Source organism: Diorhabda carinulata, chromosome 4 (genome assembly GCF_026250575.1).
Source record: "Diorhabda carinulata isolate Delta chromosome 4, icDioCari1.1, whole genome shotgun sequence".
In the NCBI taxonomy this organism is placed as follows: Eukaryota; Metazoa; Arthropoda; class Insecta; order Coleoptera; family Chrysomelidae; genus Diorhabda; species Diorhabda carinulata.
The window spans coordinates 28,875,308-28,890,225 of NC_079463.1; the positions used below are offsets into that span (position 1 = coordinate 28,875,308).

At 34.1% G+C, this 14,918-nt stretch overlaps 1 protein-coding gene across 2 annotated transcripts in view; it reads left to right on the forward strand.

The window, feature by feature from the left end:
• Positions 1-14,918, forward strand: part of LOC130893334 (atos homolog protein A) — a 66,473-nt gene that overhangs the window by 7,885 nt on the left and 43,670 nt on the right. The window lies entirely within an intron of this gene.

Genomic DNA, 14,918 nt, shown 5'->3' on the forward strand with positions numbered 1-14,918 from the left:
CTTTTAAAAATTATCAAGAAGAAACACAAGAGACAAAAGTCAAGAACATTTAGATGCATTAATTATTGGTTTGTATAGCTTCGCCTTTCGAGAGATATTTTTTGGACTTCAGTTCTCTGAATTTTTCCTTCTCTTCCTCATTTTTGCAATTAGTTCTGTTGTTTTTAGTGTCTCTGTTGTGTTCAAACCGATTTTAATTACTATCCATTCTAATACCAATTGAATAACGGATCTCCTGTTTTAACCCTGTGTTGATCTAGAAACATTTTGATATTTTTTCGTTTACCTTGTCGTTTTATTATGTTCGGGTGTCATTTTGGTTTATTAGTTTTTTTGGAACGTTAAGATCGTTCATAATTCTGTAGAAATAATTTCTATTGACAATATCGTTGCTTTTTGATAATCTATTAAACCTGAATAAATTGACATGTATTCATACTACATCTTTGCGTTTGCTTCAGAGTGATAAGATGGTCTGGGACTGATATCTCAGATCTGAAATTGGTGGTCTTCTAATAAGTTTCTCCAAATTCTTTCCACCACCTTTTTAAAATATTTGCCATTATTTTTTAGACTGTATCTAGTCTCTTTTCCTTTCTTGTATATTGGTACCATTATTGATTCTGGCAATTTCTCTTCTTCCCATATATTATTTATTAAATCATAGATCCCGTCTTTAGTGCAGTTCCACAGTATTCGATTAATTTTTTATTTTATTTTGTCTTCTTCCGAGGATTTACCATTCTTCTGCCTCTGTATTCCTCCTTCGATGGTGGCAATATATATCCGTTATTACTCCAATTTTGGGTTGTAAGCTCCTTCCATCGTACTCCATCGCTTTTTGCATTCAATATTTTTCTGAATTACTCTTCCCATCTTCGGATTTTTTTGGTCTTATCCATTGTTTCCCCATTCTTATTTTTTATATACATAGTCCACTACTCAGCTTGCCATTTATTGTATTTTATTTCTTCTATGCGCTTTATTCTGTTCTTCATTTTTCGCCCTACATTTTGGTACTAATAACTACTAAAAATTTTAGTAAATTGATTCGAATAAAACGTTCATATTTCTCTATTTTGAATAATATATTTTGAAACATAAATTTTTTGCTTCTGATATCCTTTGTCTCGAAATCCTATCATTGTGGTCTTCAACCCCATCTCTATTTCATTTTACCCACACGGAGTTCGACAAAGGCCGGTCGTCGACAGGGACAGGCTAGACGTTTTCACGTTCCTTCAGGTCAAAATACTCGACGTGTGGGGGAGAGTGGTAAAAAGTTCAATGGACCTCGTGAAACAACTGGCTTGTCGGTCTGTTTATAAACATTGATATTATTAAAAATGGGAAGCAAATAACGTTTTGTGTTGTGAATCGGTACGAACAAGTTTAGTTCGAATATTTGTAGAATGCATTGGTTTATTTTGTTGACGATTGCATGAGAACTTGACACAAAGTATGTGAGTATGAAAAATGAAATACTGGGACTCCAGACATGATAGGGATGCGTCTGACAATTTTTTTTTAATTTAGTGTCTGTTTAAAATCGATAGACAGCAACAGTTCTGACAATATATGTGGAAAGAAACCTTGAATCAGGTAGGAAAGGCAGAACATAAAACTCGCTTTATTTAATTTATGACCAATCAATTGAAAATAAATTTGCAAAAACAATTTTTGTACACCCTATATACCAGATTGATAGTTTCTATAGATACATTTTCACGAGAGACTTTCCTTACACTTTACCTGACAAGTGTTTGTGGATTTCTATCGGAAATTTCTCTTTGTAAATATATACAGGGTGTTTCAAAATTTATATGATAAAATTCAGGAGGTGATCGACTCTATAAAATTATCATGGATCGTTCCTATAACAAAAATTTACTTATCCCTAAAAGCTGATGATTAAAAAATTGTATATTGAATTATTCTTCTCATTTATATAAACAGTTTTTATAACAAAACAGGACGGATGAATCGATTCACACGGTGAATCTATTTCTTTATAAACTAACACTTATGTCCACACTTAATATCCCCCGCTCTCAAATTGGTTTAGTACCAAGAAAAAAGATTTCTATAATCAAAGATTTTATACACGTTTGCAAGATGGACGTTGTTCATTCAATAATCTTGCTTGTTTCTCGATGCATGATTGCAACTTAGTTCCAGAATCCAGATTGACAAACATTCAAAAATAAAACACTAAAAAGTAAGCTTTCAGATGTAAAACCGATAACATAGATGGCGTTGAAAATCGTCCTGAACTTCTCCTATTCTCAACTGGGCGATTAAGAGTTTTGTAGATCTGCGTTTGATCATAAATATCCTTGTCTGAATGATTAAATGATAATCTTTTCTCGCAGAACCAGGATGGAACTCAACCAATTTTGTAAATCTTTTTTCAACCACTTGGTTGTAGGCAATTTTTCCAAAAGTCTCGACGTTCAATGAAACAAAATACCAAAATTAAATAAACGAATTGCAAAATACGCTTCCAGGACTTTGGCAATACAAAACTAGTAAAATTCACTCCTTTTATGTGATACTGGGTATTAAACGCGTTTCGTTACATCAGTTTTACGTTTGAAACTCTCTAATTTTTTCATATGGGGGGTAAATGTAACATCCCTCACCTTATTTCACCATATTTATCATAAACTTAACTCTTAATCTTCTAATGTTTTATTAGAATCAAAAGATGCGGATTGCGAAGGTGTGATTACTTCGAAAACAGTGAACTGAGAACGCCCCATACGTGAAATTATACCCTGAATTTTGACATATCTCTTTAGAATAATTTTAAATACAAAAATTTTGACTATTTACATAAAATAATTCTCTCTATGTACCTCGATACATATTGAGTTACTCAGTAACATATTATATATTTTAAAATACAACCGGTTTTCGCGTAATCGATCCTCTTCAGTACAACTATTCTACCCCATACAGACTCTTATTTCAATAGAAAGCTCGTATTAGTTCCTATCAGTATATTTCAAGCTTCAATATCTATGGTTATCACATTCAACCAAGTGTTTAAGGAACGCCAAGTATCGATTACTTATTATCTACCACCTGTGTTTGTTACGTATTACCGGTAATTTAATATATATAGAATCAAAATAACTGGATACAATGCATCGATAAGGTTATTTTTATATTTATAAAGTTGTAGTTGTATCCACCACGAAAGTTTCCACATCGAAGTTTGTTTTGCGTTTATGAAAATATTAAAATCAATTCAAGGTTTCCTTATCAAAAGTTATTTGTAGGTGTTACATCAATCAGCAGACTTCGGAGTTTCGGAATCAAATAGTTCATTTTCAATGGTGGGTATATTACTTTATTCATACACCAAACTATGCATTAACTTATTACTAAACGCTTATCTAATTTTTAACATACTAATTTATAATACACCGTTTACTTTTGATTATTCCGATTTATTTACTACGTCATCAGATTATTTACTGACTGCTACACCTGCCCCTACAACTGATTTCTAGATATTACGTTACTCAACAAGTCGTGTGACTAACTAAGAAAAACACATGTTTTTGCCAAAAATCGATTTTATTCATCAAGTAATCTCCTTCAAAAGCAATATAATAATTCCAACGCTTCTCCAACTTCTCGATGACATGCTTATAGGCTCCAGTTTCAGCAATTGAATAGTCAGTAGTCACTGGGGGACGGATCTGGACTGTATAGTGGACGAGGAAGCAATTAGAAGTTCAATTCGTTCCATTTAACCATCGTTGTGAATAGGTGAATTTTCTTGAAGAAACAGTGTTTTTTTCTTTGACATATGAGGCCATGCACATCCCAAAATACTGAAGCTATAACCTTCCCAACTGACTGTTGTGCCTTTGGACTCTTCAGACGTGAATCACTGGCTGCAGTCCACTCGGATGATTCCGTTTTGATTCAGGAGTGAAGTGATGGATCCATGTTTCAACCATTGTCACATATCGACACAAAAAATCTGATTTATTACGTGTAAACATGGCCAAATACTGTTCCGAATCATGAACACGTTGTTGTTTTTGATCAACTGTGAGTAAACGCGGCACCAACTTTGAAAAAAAACTTTATAATGGTCAAATGTTTATGCATAATTGTAAACACACTGCCTTCTGATATCTTCACGGCCTCAGCTATCCCACGTGATTTCAATTTACGATTGGATATAACCAGTTCGTGGATATTTTTTAAGTTTTCTGGAATAACCACCTAAATTGAACGAACAGAACGTTCACCATCATCGGTATCTGTACAACCACAAATGGTTCTTATCGATGAAGCAGAGCCTGGATAAGACTTTTAAAGCCATTTCTTTAAATGATAAATTAACACACGAAATTGTTTTGAAACTAACAAACGTAGCTCCATTTAAATGGCTGTAACTTTTTTCTGACTAATCGAAATGTTATGAAATTTTACACATAGTTCTTTGAAAGTTGGTACTTCATAAACGTCATATGGATTTGACAATGACAGCGCCATCTGTGTGTTAGTCACACGACTTATTGAGTGATGTAATTCTGGTCTAGAATGTAAACAAACAAAAAGGTTTTTCCAGAAATTATCGCTATAAAAACAGTCACAATTTGATATAAATATCTTATGAATACTATACACAGGATGGTGCTTTATAACCGGCGCATTTTAAACATTGTACCCGGTGGTCCACCAAACTTTAGATTCTATTAACATAATCGAACAAGACCGGCTCCGCGGTCTATCTCACTGGACGAGTTCGGGACACTATTCTTACTCGAAGACGGCAAAATCATTTGTTATTTTTTATTACATTGTATTTTTATCTCCTTCAAGTAACATTAGAACCTCTTTAAATAACTAAATAAACAACGTTGATGATTATTTTTAAAACGATCAGAATGAATGAAATTTTATCTCTGAACTGAAACGTGAGATGTACTCGGTTGAATATAGGAACACATTGTTTGCGGTTGAAAGTGAATATGTAAAAATTATAAGAATCAATGTTTGTATACATACCAATAAATAAATAAGTTGACAAAATAATGTGATAAAATAAAAAAAACAGTTACCCGCATTTTTATATTTACTACCAGAAAAATACTATTAAATAATTGTCACCCCCAAAAAAGCGAAGAAAATATGCTTTGAATTTGAACTATCTAAATATGTCAAATTTTCATTTTTCATCCCTCTAAAAACCGAGAAAAATGATTTCAGCTACAATAGTCGTACCTTCTGTAACAAATTTCGATTATAGCAGAAAATTGATCCAATTAAAAAAAATCACACATAATTCGCTGTGTTTTCATTCGTACTACCTATAAATTATCATTAACTAATTTGCAGTGCACTATTAGGTAAAGTCGAGAAAACATGTAAAAAAACAGTGCATTCTAAAAAATGATAATCCTCGCGGAAAAAAAAATTAGATTGTAATGAAAACAAATGTCATGGATATTTTAGTTGTGTACATTTAACTAGTCACTACTTACTAAATTACGCCTCAAGATTTATCACTAAACCCTCATCTAATTCTTAACTTATTAATTTATTTAAACACACCGTTTACTTGTATATCCCGATGTGTTCGGGATGACATCTGATTATTTAGTGACTTACTCGCTGATAAACAAGAGCTTATTTATACAATAATTCGGTTCTAGAATATAAACGAACAGAAAAGCCTTCCTAGAAATTGTTTTTACAAAAACATACTATAAATAGATAAAAACAATTTAGGGTTTGCCTTTCTTACAAATTTGTACCCGGCGCGTCCACCAGATTTTATATTCCATTAACATAATCGAACAGGATCGGCTTCACGGTCCATGTCGGGGACGAGTTCGTAACAATACTAGATCTCGAAGATCAGTTGAAAAATGTCTCAAATTGAATTTCACGCTGGTATAAAATTTTTGACTAAAGAAGGATTAACACACAAATTGAAAATGGTGTCACAATTAAACATTATTTCGCTGGAGACGAGAATCGTTAGAAGATGTGGATGGATCTTGGAATTCTTATTGACGTCTTCTAAAAATGTATTCATTTTATATTAGTACGGTTACGAAATATCAAAATAGTATTTTTCTTCTTATTATAGATCGATTTAACAAAATCTACATATGAAACCCACACATATAAATTCTATAATAAAACTGAAGAAGTAGGTCACAGAAAATAGCATTTTCTTGCATAATATTTAATGTCTTCTATTACACCAAAACGTACAATTGAGAATGAAAACCAGTTAAATTTTGGAAAATTTTCGCAGTTGATGAAAAAAAACACAAAGTTACATACAGTCAATTTATTCACATTTTTCTATATGCAGCACTCGATCTAAGAGAGATCGAGGACCAAAATCAGTTATCTTTTTTATATTGATCACATAAAGGTATTTAGTGACCAATGAGCAATTTAATCTACTCAATCTAATAGGATTGAATTTATTTATAACGTGCATACACAAGCTCTGCTTTTACATTGAAAACACTAAACTAAATCAAAGGACTTGATCCTCTCAAATCTTCTTTCTAACCCAGTATTGACAAGGAGCTTGACAGCCTTGAGATTGACATAATGATAGAGCCTTTCTTCATGACTCTTATCTAATTTCTTGATAGTTTGAGCAACTGTGTCCTTTTCCGGGCCTCTTTGGAGGTCACTACCGCGGCTGTACCTAAGGGAATATCCCTCAGTGCTTGGATTATTGCTATTGTTTACTTCAGGGAATTTCCATAGTTGAGTACCATAAGTCCACACAGGTTTAAGTATCTGCTTATTATGTGAAGACAGAGTGGAGTTCCTTCCAATTATCCATTACCTTTTCCTATATTTGGGTCCTAGTTTTTCTTTTTAACATGCACTTTCCATCGAAGTTTGGCATGTTGTGTCTAGAATCAGGTTATTATTTATTCTGTCTGGAATATGATCTTTCCTTTTGTTTGTGAAGTTAAAATGATTTTATTTTTTTTTAAGAAAGGACTTGAATTGATTGTTTAAATCCACATTTACACTTGACAACGAGTTTGTCCATTTGGTCCCTGCCCATCAACATGATTGGTCATTCACCCGTGACCTGCGTGCAGACTTTTGCATGGCCAGCTGGTCCAGCCTGCAGTTCTTTGTGTATGTTCAGCCTATGTGCTGTCCTCATGGTTTCGAATTCTATCACTAAATGTGGAAGACCCGGTAGGACTTGGGGCCGTACACTACATCTGAGAAAATATTGAATTATTGTCAAGCAAACATATTGAGATTATGATACTTATTGACGAATTTACCGTTTCAAAGTAAAAAATTTCAAATAAGTTACTTTTACTTAACCATTTTGCAAAAATACTAATAGAATTAAAAATCTGATCGACAAAAAAGTGAAAATCTCCATTTCATTCAAACCCCAAATCAGAATAAATCACAATAAAAAATGGTTTTAAATCAATGAAAGTTGTCAAATTATGCTAGAAGCTAGAAGTGTTGCCAATTTACATTTAAAAAGTATTTAAAAACTACATTTTTGAAATAAAAACCTCTATTTTATACATATTGTGTTTCAATCAATAGATTTCATTTTAGCATTATAAAAAATTATTATATATAACGTTGGGTGCTTAAACTGACTTAGGGGAAATTTCCGGACATTTGCCCGTTTTGTGAATGACAACCCATTGGGCATTTGCCCAGCCCACATCACTAGAAAGAGATAAACTCCATTTCTTGATCAATCTGTGGAAGTAGTCTGAAACTTATATATAAGTCAGTTGGAAGTGATGTTTAAATTACAGAAAGTTATATTTAAATTTGGAAGTTAACGGGAACTTGAGCAGAAATCATTTGAAGTTCAGTGTACAAAATTGTGGTAGCTTTTTACCACCGGAATACTAGCAGTCATCGGAATGATGTCTTAGCTCTGCCCAAATTATAGAAACAGCAAATTTATTATATTTATTAAATGTTATGCATATGATTTGTCTTGGTTTTAAATCTCCTTTAATTGAAATTTCGTTTATAACTATAACAAACTGGAGAAGATGGGATCAATCGCAGTGACCGCAAAAGAAAAGGCGGATTTGTTAGGTCGCAGAATTGCGTAGCAAAACTAACACGTCCGCTATGCAAACTCTTTTATCCATCATATAAAAGAGGTCTCTTCCCTGAAGATTGGAAAATTGGTCGGGTTCAACCAATACTAAAAAGAGGAAAAAAGACTATTCCCAATAACTACCGCCCGATTGCTCTAGTCCCCAGCCATTGCCAAGGTCATGGAGAAAGTCGTTAACCAGCAAATAAAGAATCATCAGCGGCCATCAATAGGGCTTTCGTAATCATAGATCAACCGGGGATGGACTGAAGCTATAGAGAAAAATGGAGAATCTAGAGCAATCAGACTTGACATATCAAAGGCTTCCCTGGAGATTGGAAAATTGGTCGGGTTCAACCAATACCAAGTAAAAAGGAAAAAGACGTTTCTCAACTACCACCCGATTGCTTTAAACCCAACAGTTACTAAGGACATGAAGAAAGTCGTTAACCAGCAAATCAAGAATCTGCTAACATCCTTTGCGACCATCAATACAGCTTTCGTAAACATAGATCAATCGGGGTGGACTGAAGCTATAGAGAAATATGGAGAATCCAGAGCAAACAGACTTTACATATCGAAGGCTTTTGACATGGTTTGGCATAACAACATTCTAAATAAATTAACATCTTTTGTCGTTCTCAGTTATCGGCTGGCCTAGTAGCTTCCTCAAAGACAGATACATCAATGAATACACCTCAGAAAAGTCTGAGGTCAACGCTGGCTGTACATCAACGATCTCGACAAACTACCCGATCTATAGCTTCACGACGATAGCACACTGGTGTCTTTGTTCAAATCAACCGCCTCAATAAACTCGGATACTATCCAAATCCGTAGGCAGCAACAGATAATCACAATCAATACCGATCTGGAAAACATTCTGGAATGGGGTGGAAGCAATCTGATTGAGTTTAATTAAACAAAGACTCACGTGGCCGATTTAGCTAAGTCGGTCTCACAAAAACTTTGAATCCCTCTTTAAAACCAAAAAGCTATATACTCCGCAGCAGCTTCTAATCTTCTACAAGGCCCAAATTCGTCCATCTTTGGAATATTGCTTGCACATTTGGAGCTCAGCTCCCTAGCACACCCTAAAGGTACTCGACTCAATACAGAAGAAGTAGTTCGACTTATCAGCGATCCAAAGTTGACCAGAAATTTGGACAGCTTAGAGCATAGAAGAAAGGTCGCTAGCTTGACTTTTACTGATACTACCACGGCAATACCAAGATGTCTAACATAATCCCGCCATGAGCAGTGTTTGCAAGACTAATGCAGATGCCCAGAACGTCAATTTATCGGGAGGCTTTTTACATAAAAAAAAGAAACAGATAAAATCTTGTCGTTTGGTCTTAATCAAAATATTTAGTTCGAAACGTCAAGAGATTATCTGTTATTAAACGAAATGTCAATTAAAGGAGACCTGTAATCAAGACAAATCATCACGAAATAGGATGTTTAGATTCGAAAGAGCTACAAATATTGACAAATTGAATAACATCCATCTTGGCGATAGTATTTGATAAATTTCAATTTTGTGAACTCGACATACTTATTTTGATATTAATCGTTTTCATTTCTAATAAAGTTACACTTAACTAACTCAAAGAATGGAGTGAAAATCCAATTGAAAAAATGAGTTCATTATTTCTCACGATGCTCTAATGGAATTTACATTAAAATTTATATAAAATGTTTTCCAATACCTTATATATGAATAAAAAAATTTACTCTATATAATATATTGATGAAATTTATGTGTATTAATTGTTTAAATTTACCACCGCGACCAAAATTACTTATCCGATTTGTTGGGTTCGTTGACCGTCTAATTTAGTTCTGTTAAACGTTTCCAAACGGATTTCGTATTTTGCCATGCCAATAACCTCATACGAGTTTTACTTTTTTGGATTGTATTACCTATAAGCCACGTTTCACTGAATTTTAGTACGTTTTGTCCTATATAGAGTCCATAACTATATTCCAATATTTTTGCCTCGAACCAAGCCAATGACTCTTTACTAACATGTATGAATGAATATTCTGTTGGAATATGTATTGTTGATTATCATTGCTATCCAAAAAAGTTCTAAATTTTCTTTAAGGACGTCAAGGTATCCTCTACTATTCAATCACCTCGATGGATACGCTAACACAAACCATTAAAATGCAACCTCCAAAATGTCTTCTTGAAAAATATTAGGGATCTTTACTTATATCGCGTCAGTGGTAGTTACAGTTACAGCTATTAGGACCATCTAATTGAACACAAAACCACACACGATAAAAACAACAAAAAAAAACAAGTAGAAAGATTACCCACGACACGGTAACTTCGTACTTCATAAGCAATTGTCTAGTTAAACATCGGGATCAGTTTTAAAGAAGGCGAAGGGATTAGAAATTTGAAAGACTAATCAAGGCAGTAAAACCATTACACATACTTTTGCGAAGACAAATCAACCGTGATAACAGAGGTATGTAGCCATCGGAGCTAATCCTTCACGGAAAGAGATCTTCCGGAATCTTTCACACAACTAGAAGAAGAATCAGACTACACGAGATATACGATGTGGTTCTGTCGGAACTGGTACTGCTATTAAAGTTTTGAGATATGACAACACTAATGTGAATATAACAAATCTGACATTGCCATCGTACTTGGAACGTGTTGTCATACGTGTGTTATAAGCGATGATTTGTTCTATGACTTTTGATTACCTTATAAAACCCTGATTAGGATTGCCCTATATAGTCCTGATCAGGATTACCTCATAGGGTTCTGAGTAGGATTACTTTATATAGACCTGATCAGTTTTACTTTTCATGGTCCTTATCAGAATAACGTTATAAGGTCCTTATTAGGATTGCCTTATATTGTCCTGATTAGGATTACTTTATACCTCTCTGATCGGAATTACTTCACATTGAGCTGATCAGGACTACTTTATATGGTCCTGATTAGGATTACTTTATACCTCTCTGATCGGAATTACTTCACATTGAGCTGATCAGGACTACTTTATATGGACCTGATTAGGATTATCTTGTAGGGTTCTGATCGGGAATTACTTTATATGGTCCTTATCAGAATAACGTTATAAGGTCCTGATTAGGATTGCCTTATATTGTCCTGATTAGGATTACCTTACACCTCTCTGATCGGGATTACTTCACATTGGCCTGATCAGGACTACTTTATATGGTCCTGATTAGGATTATCTTGTAGGGTTCTGATCGGGAATTACTTTATATGGTCCTTATCAGAATAACGTTATAAGGTCCTGATTAGGATTGCCTTATATTGTCCTGATTAGGATTACCTTATACCTCTCTGATCGGGATTACTTCACATTGGCCTGATCAGGACTACTTTATATGGTCCTGATTAGGATTATCTTGTAGGGTTCTGATCGGGAATTACTTTATATGGTCCTTATCAGAATAACGTTATAAGGTCCTGATTAGGATTGCCTTATATTGTCCTGATTAGGATTACCTTATACCTCTCTGATCGGGATTACTTCACATTGGCCTGATCAGGACTACTTTATATGGTCCTGATTAGGATTATCTTGTAGGGTTCTGATCGGGAATTACTTTATATGGTCCTTATCAGAATAACGTTATAAGGTCCTGATTAGGATTGCCTTATATTGTCCTGATTAGGATTACCTTATACCTCTCTGATCGGGATTACTTCACATTGGCCTGATCAGGACTACTTTATATGGTCCTGATTAGGATTATCTTGTAGGGTTCTGATCGGGAATTACTTTATATGGTCCTTATCAGAATAACGTTATAAGGTCCTGATTAGGATTGCCTTATATTGTCCTGATTAGGATTACCTTATACCTCTCTGATCGGGATTACTTCACATTGGCCTGATCAGGACTACTTTATATGGTCCTGATTAGGATTATCTTGTAGGGTTCTGATCGGGAATTATTTTATATGGTCCTGATCAGGATTACCTATCTGTAGTAGTATTTAATGTGGGATTGCGTTGACATGTCGTTTTACGAAATTGTGAAATGTTTTCCCTTTACCTTCAGGTAAAGTATTTCTTTCCAGTAATGTCAACTTGGAAGATTTTCTCATAAATTTAGGAAAAAGTATTTGGAAAAATTTGATTCTGGTATTTATAGGTAGAAAAATTCCCAGAGGAATACTTTGGAAACATATATTTCGAATAAAAAGGAAAGGAGAAAAAAAATAAATTATATTAACCAATCGGAAAATAATCATTAAATTAGTTCTCAAGGTTCAGATTGTTTATAAATACTCCAAGATATGTTTATATATTGAAATAGAAAATATTTATGTAATCACAATAAAATTGATTATACAGGACGGATATTCTAAAACGGATGAAAATGGATAAAAAACACGATATTTTTCATTTAGTACAATCAGCAATCATAATTACAATATTCTGTGAGCTAATTTCATGGCTTAAAGGCTACTGACCTACTTCGGCGTGTTAGATTCCATCAATTGATGAATTCTCTTTGAGTTTCACTTCTTGTTCTTGAGAAATCGTCTTGATTTTAGGCCTCTTTTGTAAGAAAAAACAGTTAAAAATTGACACTTCAATCTATTTGAGTCTTTATTAAAATATGACTTGTTTCGAATTGGTTATTTTCGATTTAAGTCATTTACCCTTTCATTCAGTCAACTGGTCATTTCTTTTGCAGTATTCTATTGTTGGTTGGTTCAAGAAGTAGTTGTGAAAGAACATTTGATAGATTTTCTATACGGTCGAGGTGTTTCTTTAGTTCTTCCTTCTTTCACAAATGGTATCCCAAGATTTTCATGCAGTATTTGGTTCGATTCGTACCAGGTTGCTTTGGTAAACAAACGTAGAATTCTCGATCTGCTACCTTATATTATAGCTCTACTTAATTTGCTTATGCATTTCAATCTCTTCCCATATATTGGTTTGATTATTTTCCATTATTTCTATATTCCTTGCTGCGTTTATTAACGACTGAATATCGCATAGACCTGTCCATTGTCTGATATTTCGCAACCAAGACATTTTCCTTCTTCTGATACCTATCAGTCTTCTATCTTGCCCTCAATTAACAGTTGCAAGAATTGATGTTCCTTATTTCGCATTATTTACCATAAGTATGCCGTTTTCATGTTTTTAATAATTTCATAGCGTTCTCGTTGTTTGTTAAAAAGTCTTATTATCCCTTTGTTAACCTTGATGTCCAGGGTATTCTAAGAATTCTGTGATATATTCATATTTCGAAAGTCTCTAATTTATTTATTCCATATGTCAATGTCCATACCGTAGAGAAGCGCATACCACACGTAGCATTTGATGAATCTTAATCATAGATTAAAGTCAAAGTTGAAGTTTCAAAAATGCCAGAAAGCCGTATGTTTTTGTGTTAATATTTAAACCCATTGTTTTGCTTTATTCTCCTAGTTTATTGATCAGTTATCAGCGGTTAAAACCGTGTCATCAGCATATAGATATTGTTATACTACACTCCATTAATCTTAACTCCTATCTCCAGGTCCTTCTGATCCTCCAGAAAAATCGCCTCCAAATATGAATTAAACAGGAGTGGAGACAGCACACATCCTTTTCTTCCTTTTTCTTACTAACACATCTAAGAAGAATAGAGAAAAAAACGAAGCCGGACAAATGTAGAAATGAAGAGATAAAGCAAATGACAAAATAAGGGCAAATGATGAAAAAATAAAAAAAAAAGGTTTGATTCCTACGGATATATTTTTAGAATGAAAACAGTCTCTTACGCTTGGCGCCAGATCTGGTGAATACGCTAAGTAGTTAACCAATTCGAAGTGATGGAAAAGCACTTTTTCTTCAAGTGAGGTCGATTTTTGCATTATATTATCAAGCAGAGACGCGTAGTACTTTCCTGTTATTGTTTTACGATTCCCATCACTTTTCCAGTCAAGGAAACGTCTCTGCTATGTTCGGAACAGTCTTCGCCTTTGCAATCCACTGTTTTGGTTTTTTGTTTCAGTCGTTTAGTGGTGGCTCCAGGTTATGAATCGATGCAACAAATCTGGGTCATTTTGTTAAACTGTGACAATAAGGCCTGTAGAATGTTTATTGAGCTTTTGGTCTGAAGTGGACAAACACGGCACTCAACGCGCGGATTGCTTACATATCCATAACTCTTAGGTATATGGCAAATGCGCTCATTGGTATGCCGATAGCCTTTTCTATCTCTTCTAACCTTCATCCAACGGTCATGCAGAACTATTTGGGAAACTTTTCCGATGATATCCCTGGCTGCCATATTTTTTGGCATCGTCATTCAAATTCATAAGACCACGTTTGATTTCAGCAATGGAAACAGGAGATACTATCAAGAAAAGAAGTAGAACGAGACGGAAGTAAGGCATATAGGTACTTAAATAGATAATAAAGGGAAAATCCTATTTGAATCTAAATTATTATCAGAAAACCTTGGGTACAACCGGAATCGGAATCCTCCTCCCGATACCTGAAAGAAGGAAGAAAATTCCATACTGAATTATTTATATAAAAATACTTATCAGAGGGCTGCTTCCTAAGTTGTGAGATATGGCAACACTGTTGTGAATATGACATTGCCATCTTAAAGTTTGACATTTTTAATGGTGGACGTATTTAGAATGTGTTGTCATGCGACTGTTATTTGAGTTGTTTACGGAAACATTGATTTCAGTCAAATTATATCGCAAACATTTTCGTGCGATGATGTTCGACGTGGATTAAACCAACAACAGTGTGACGATCAACTAGCTTCGACTATTGGTGATAAAGCACCATCTCGAGCCT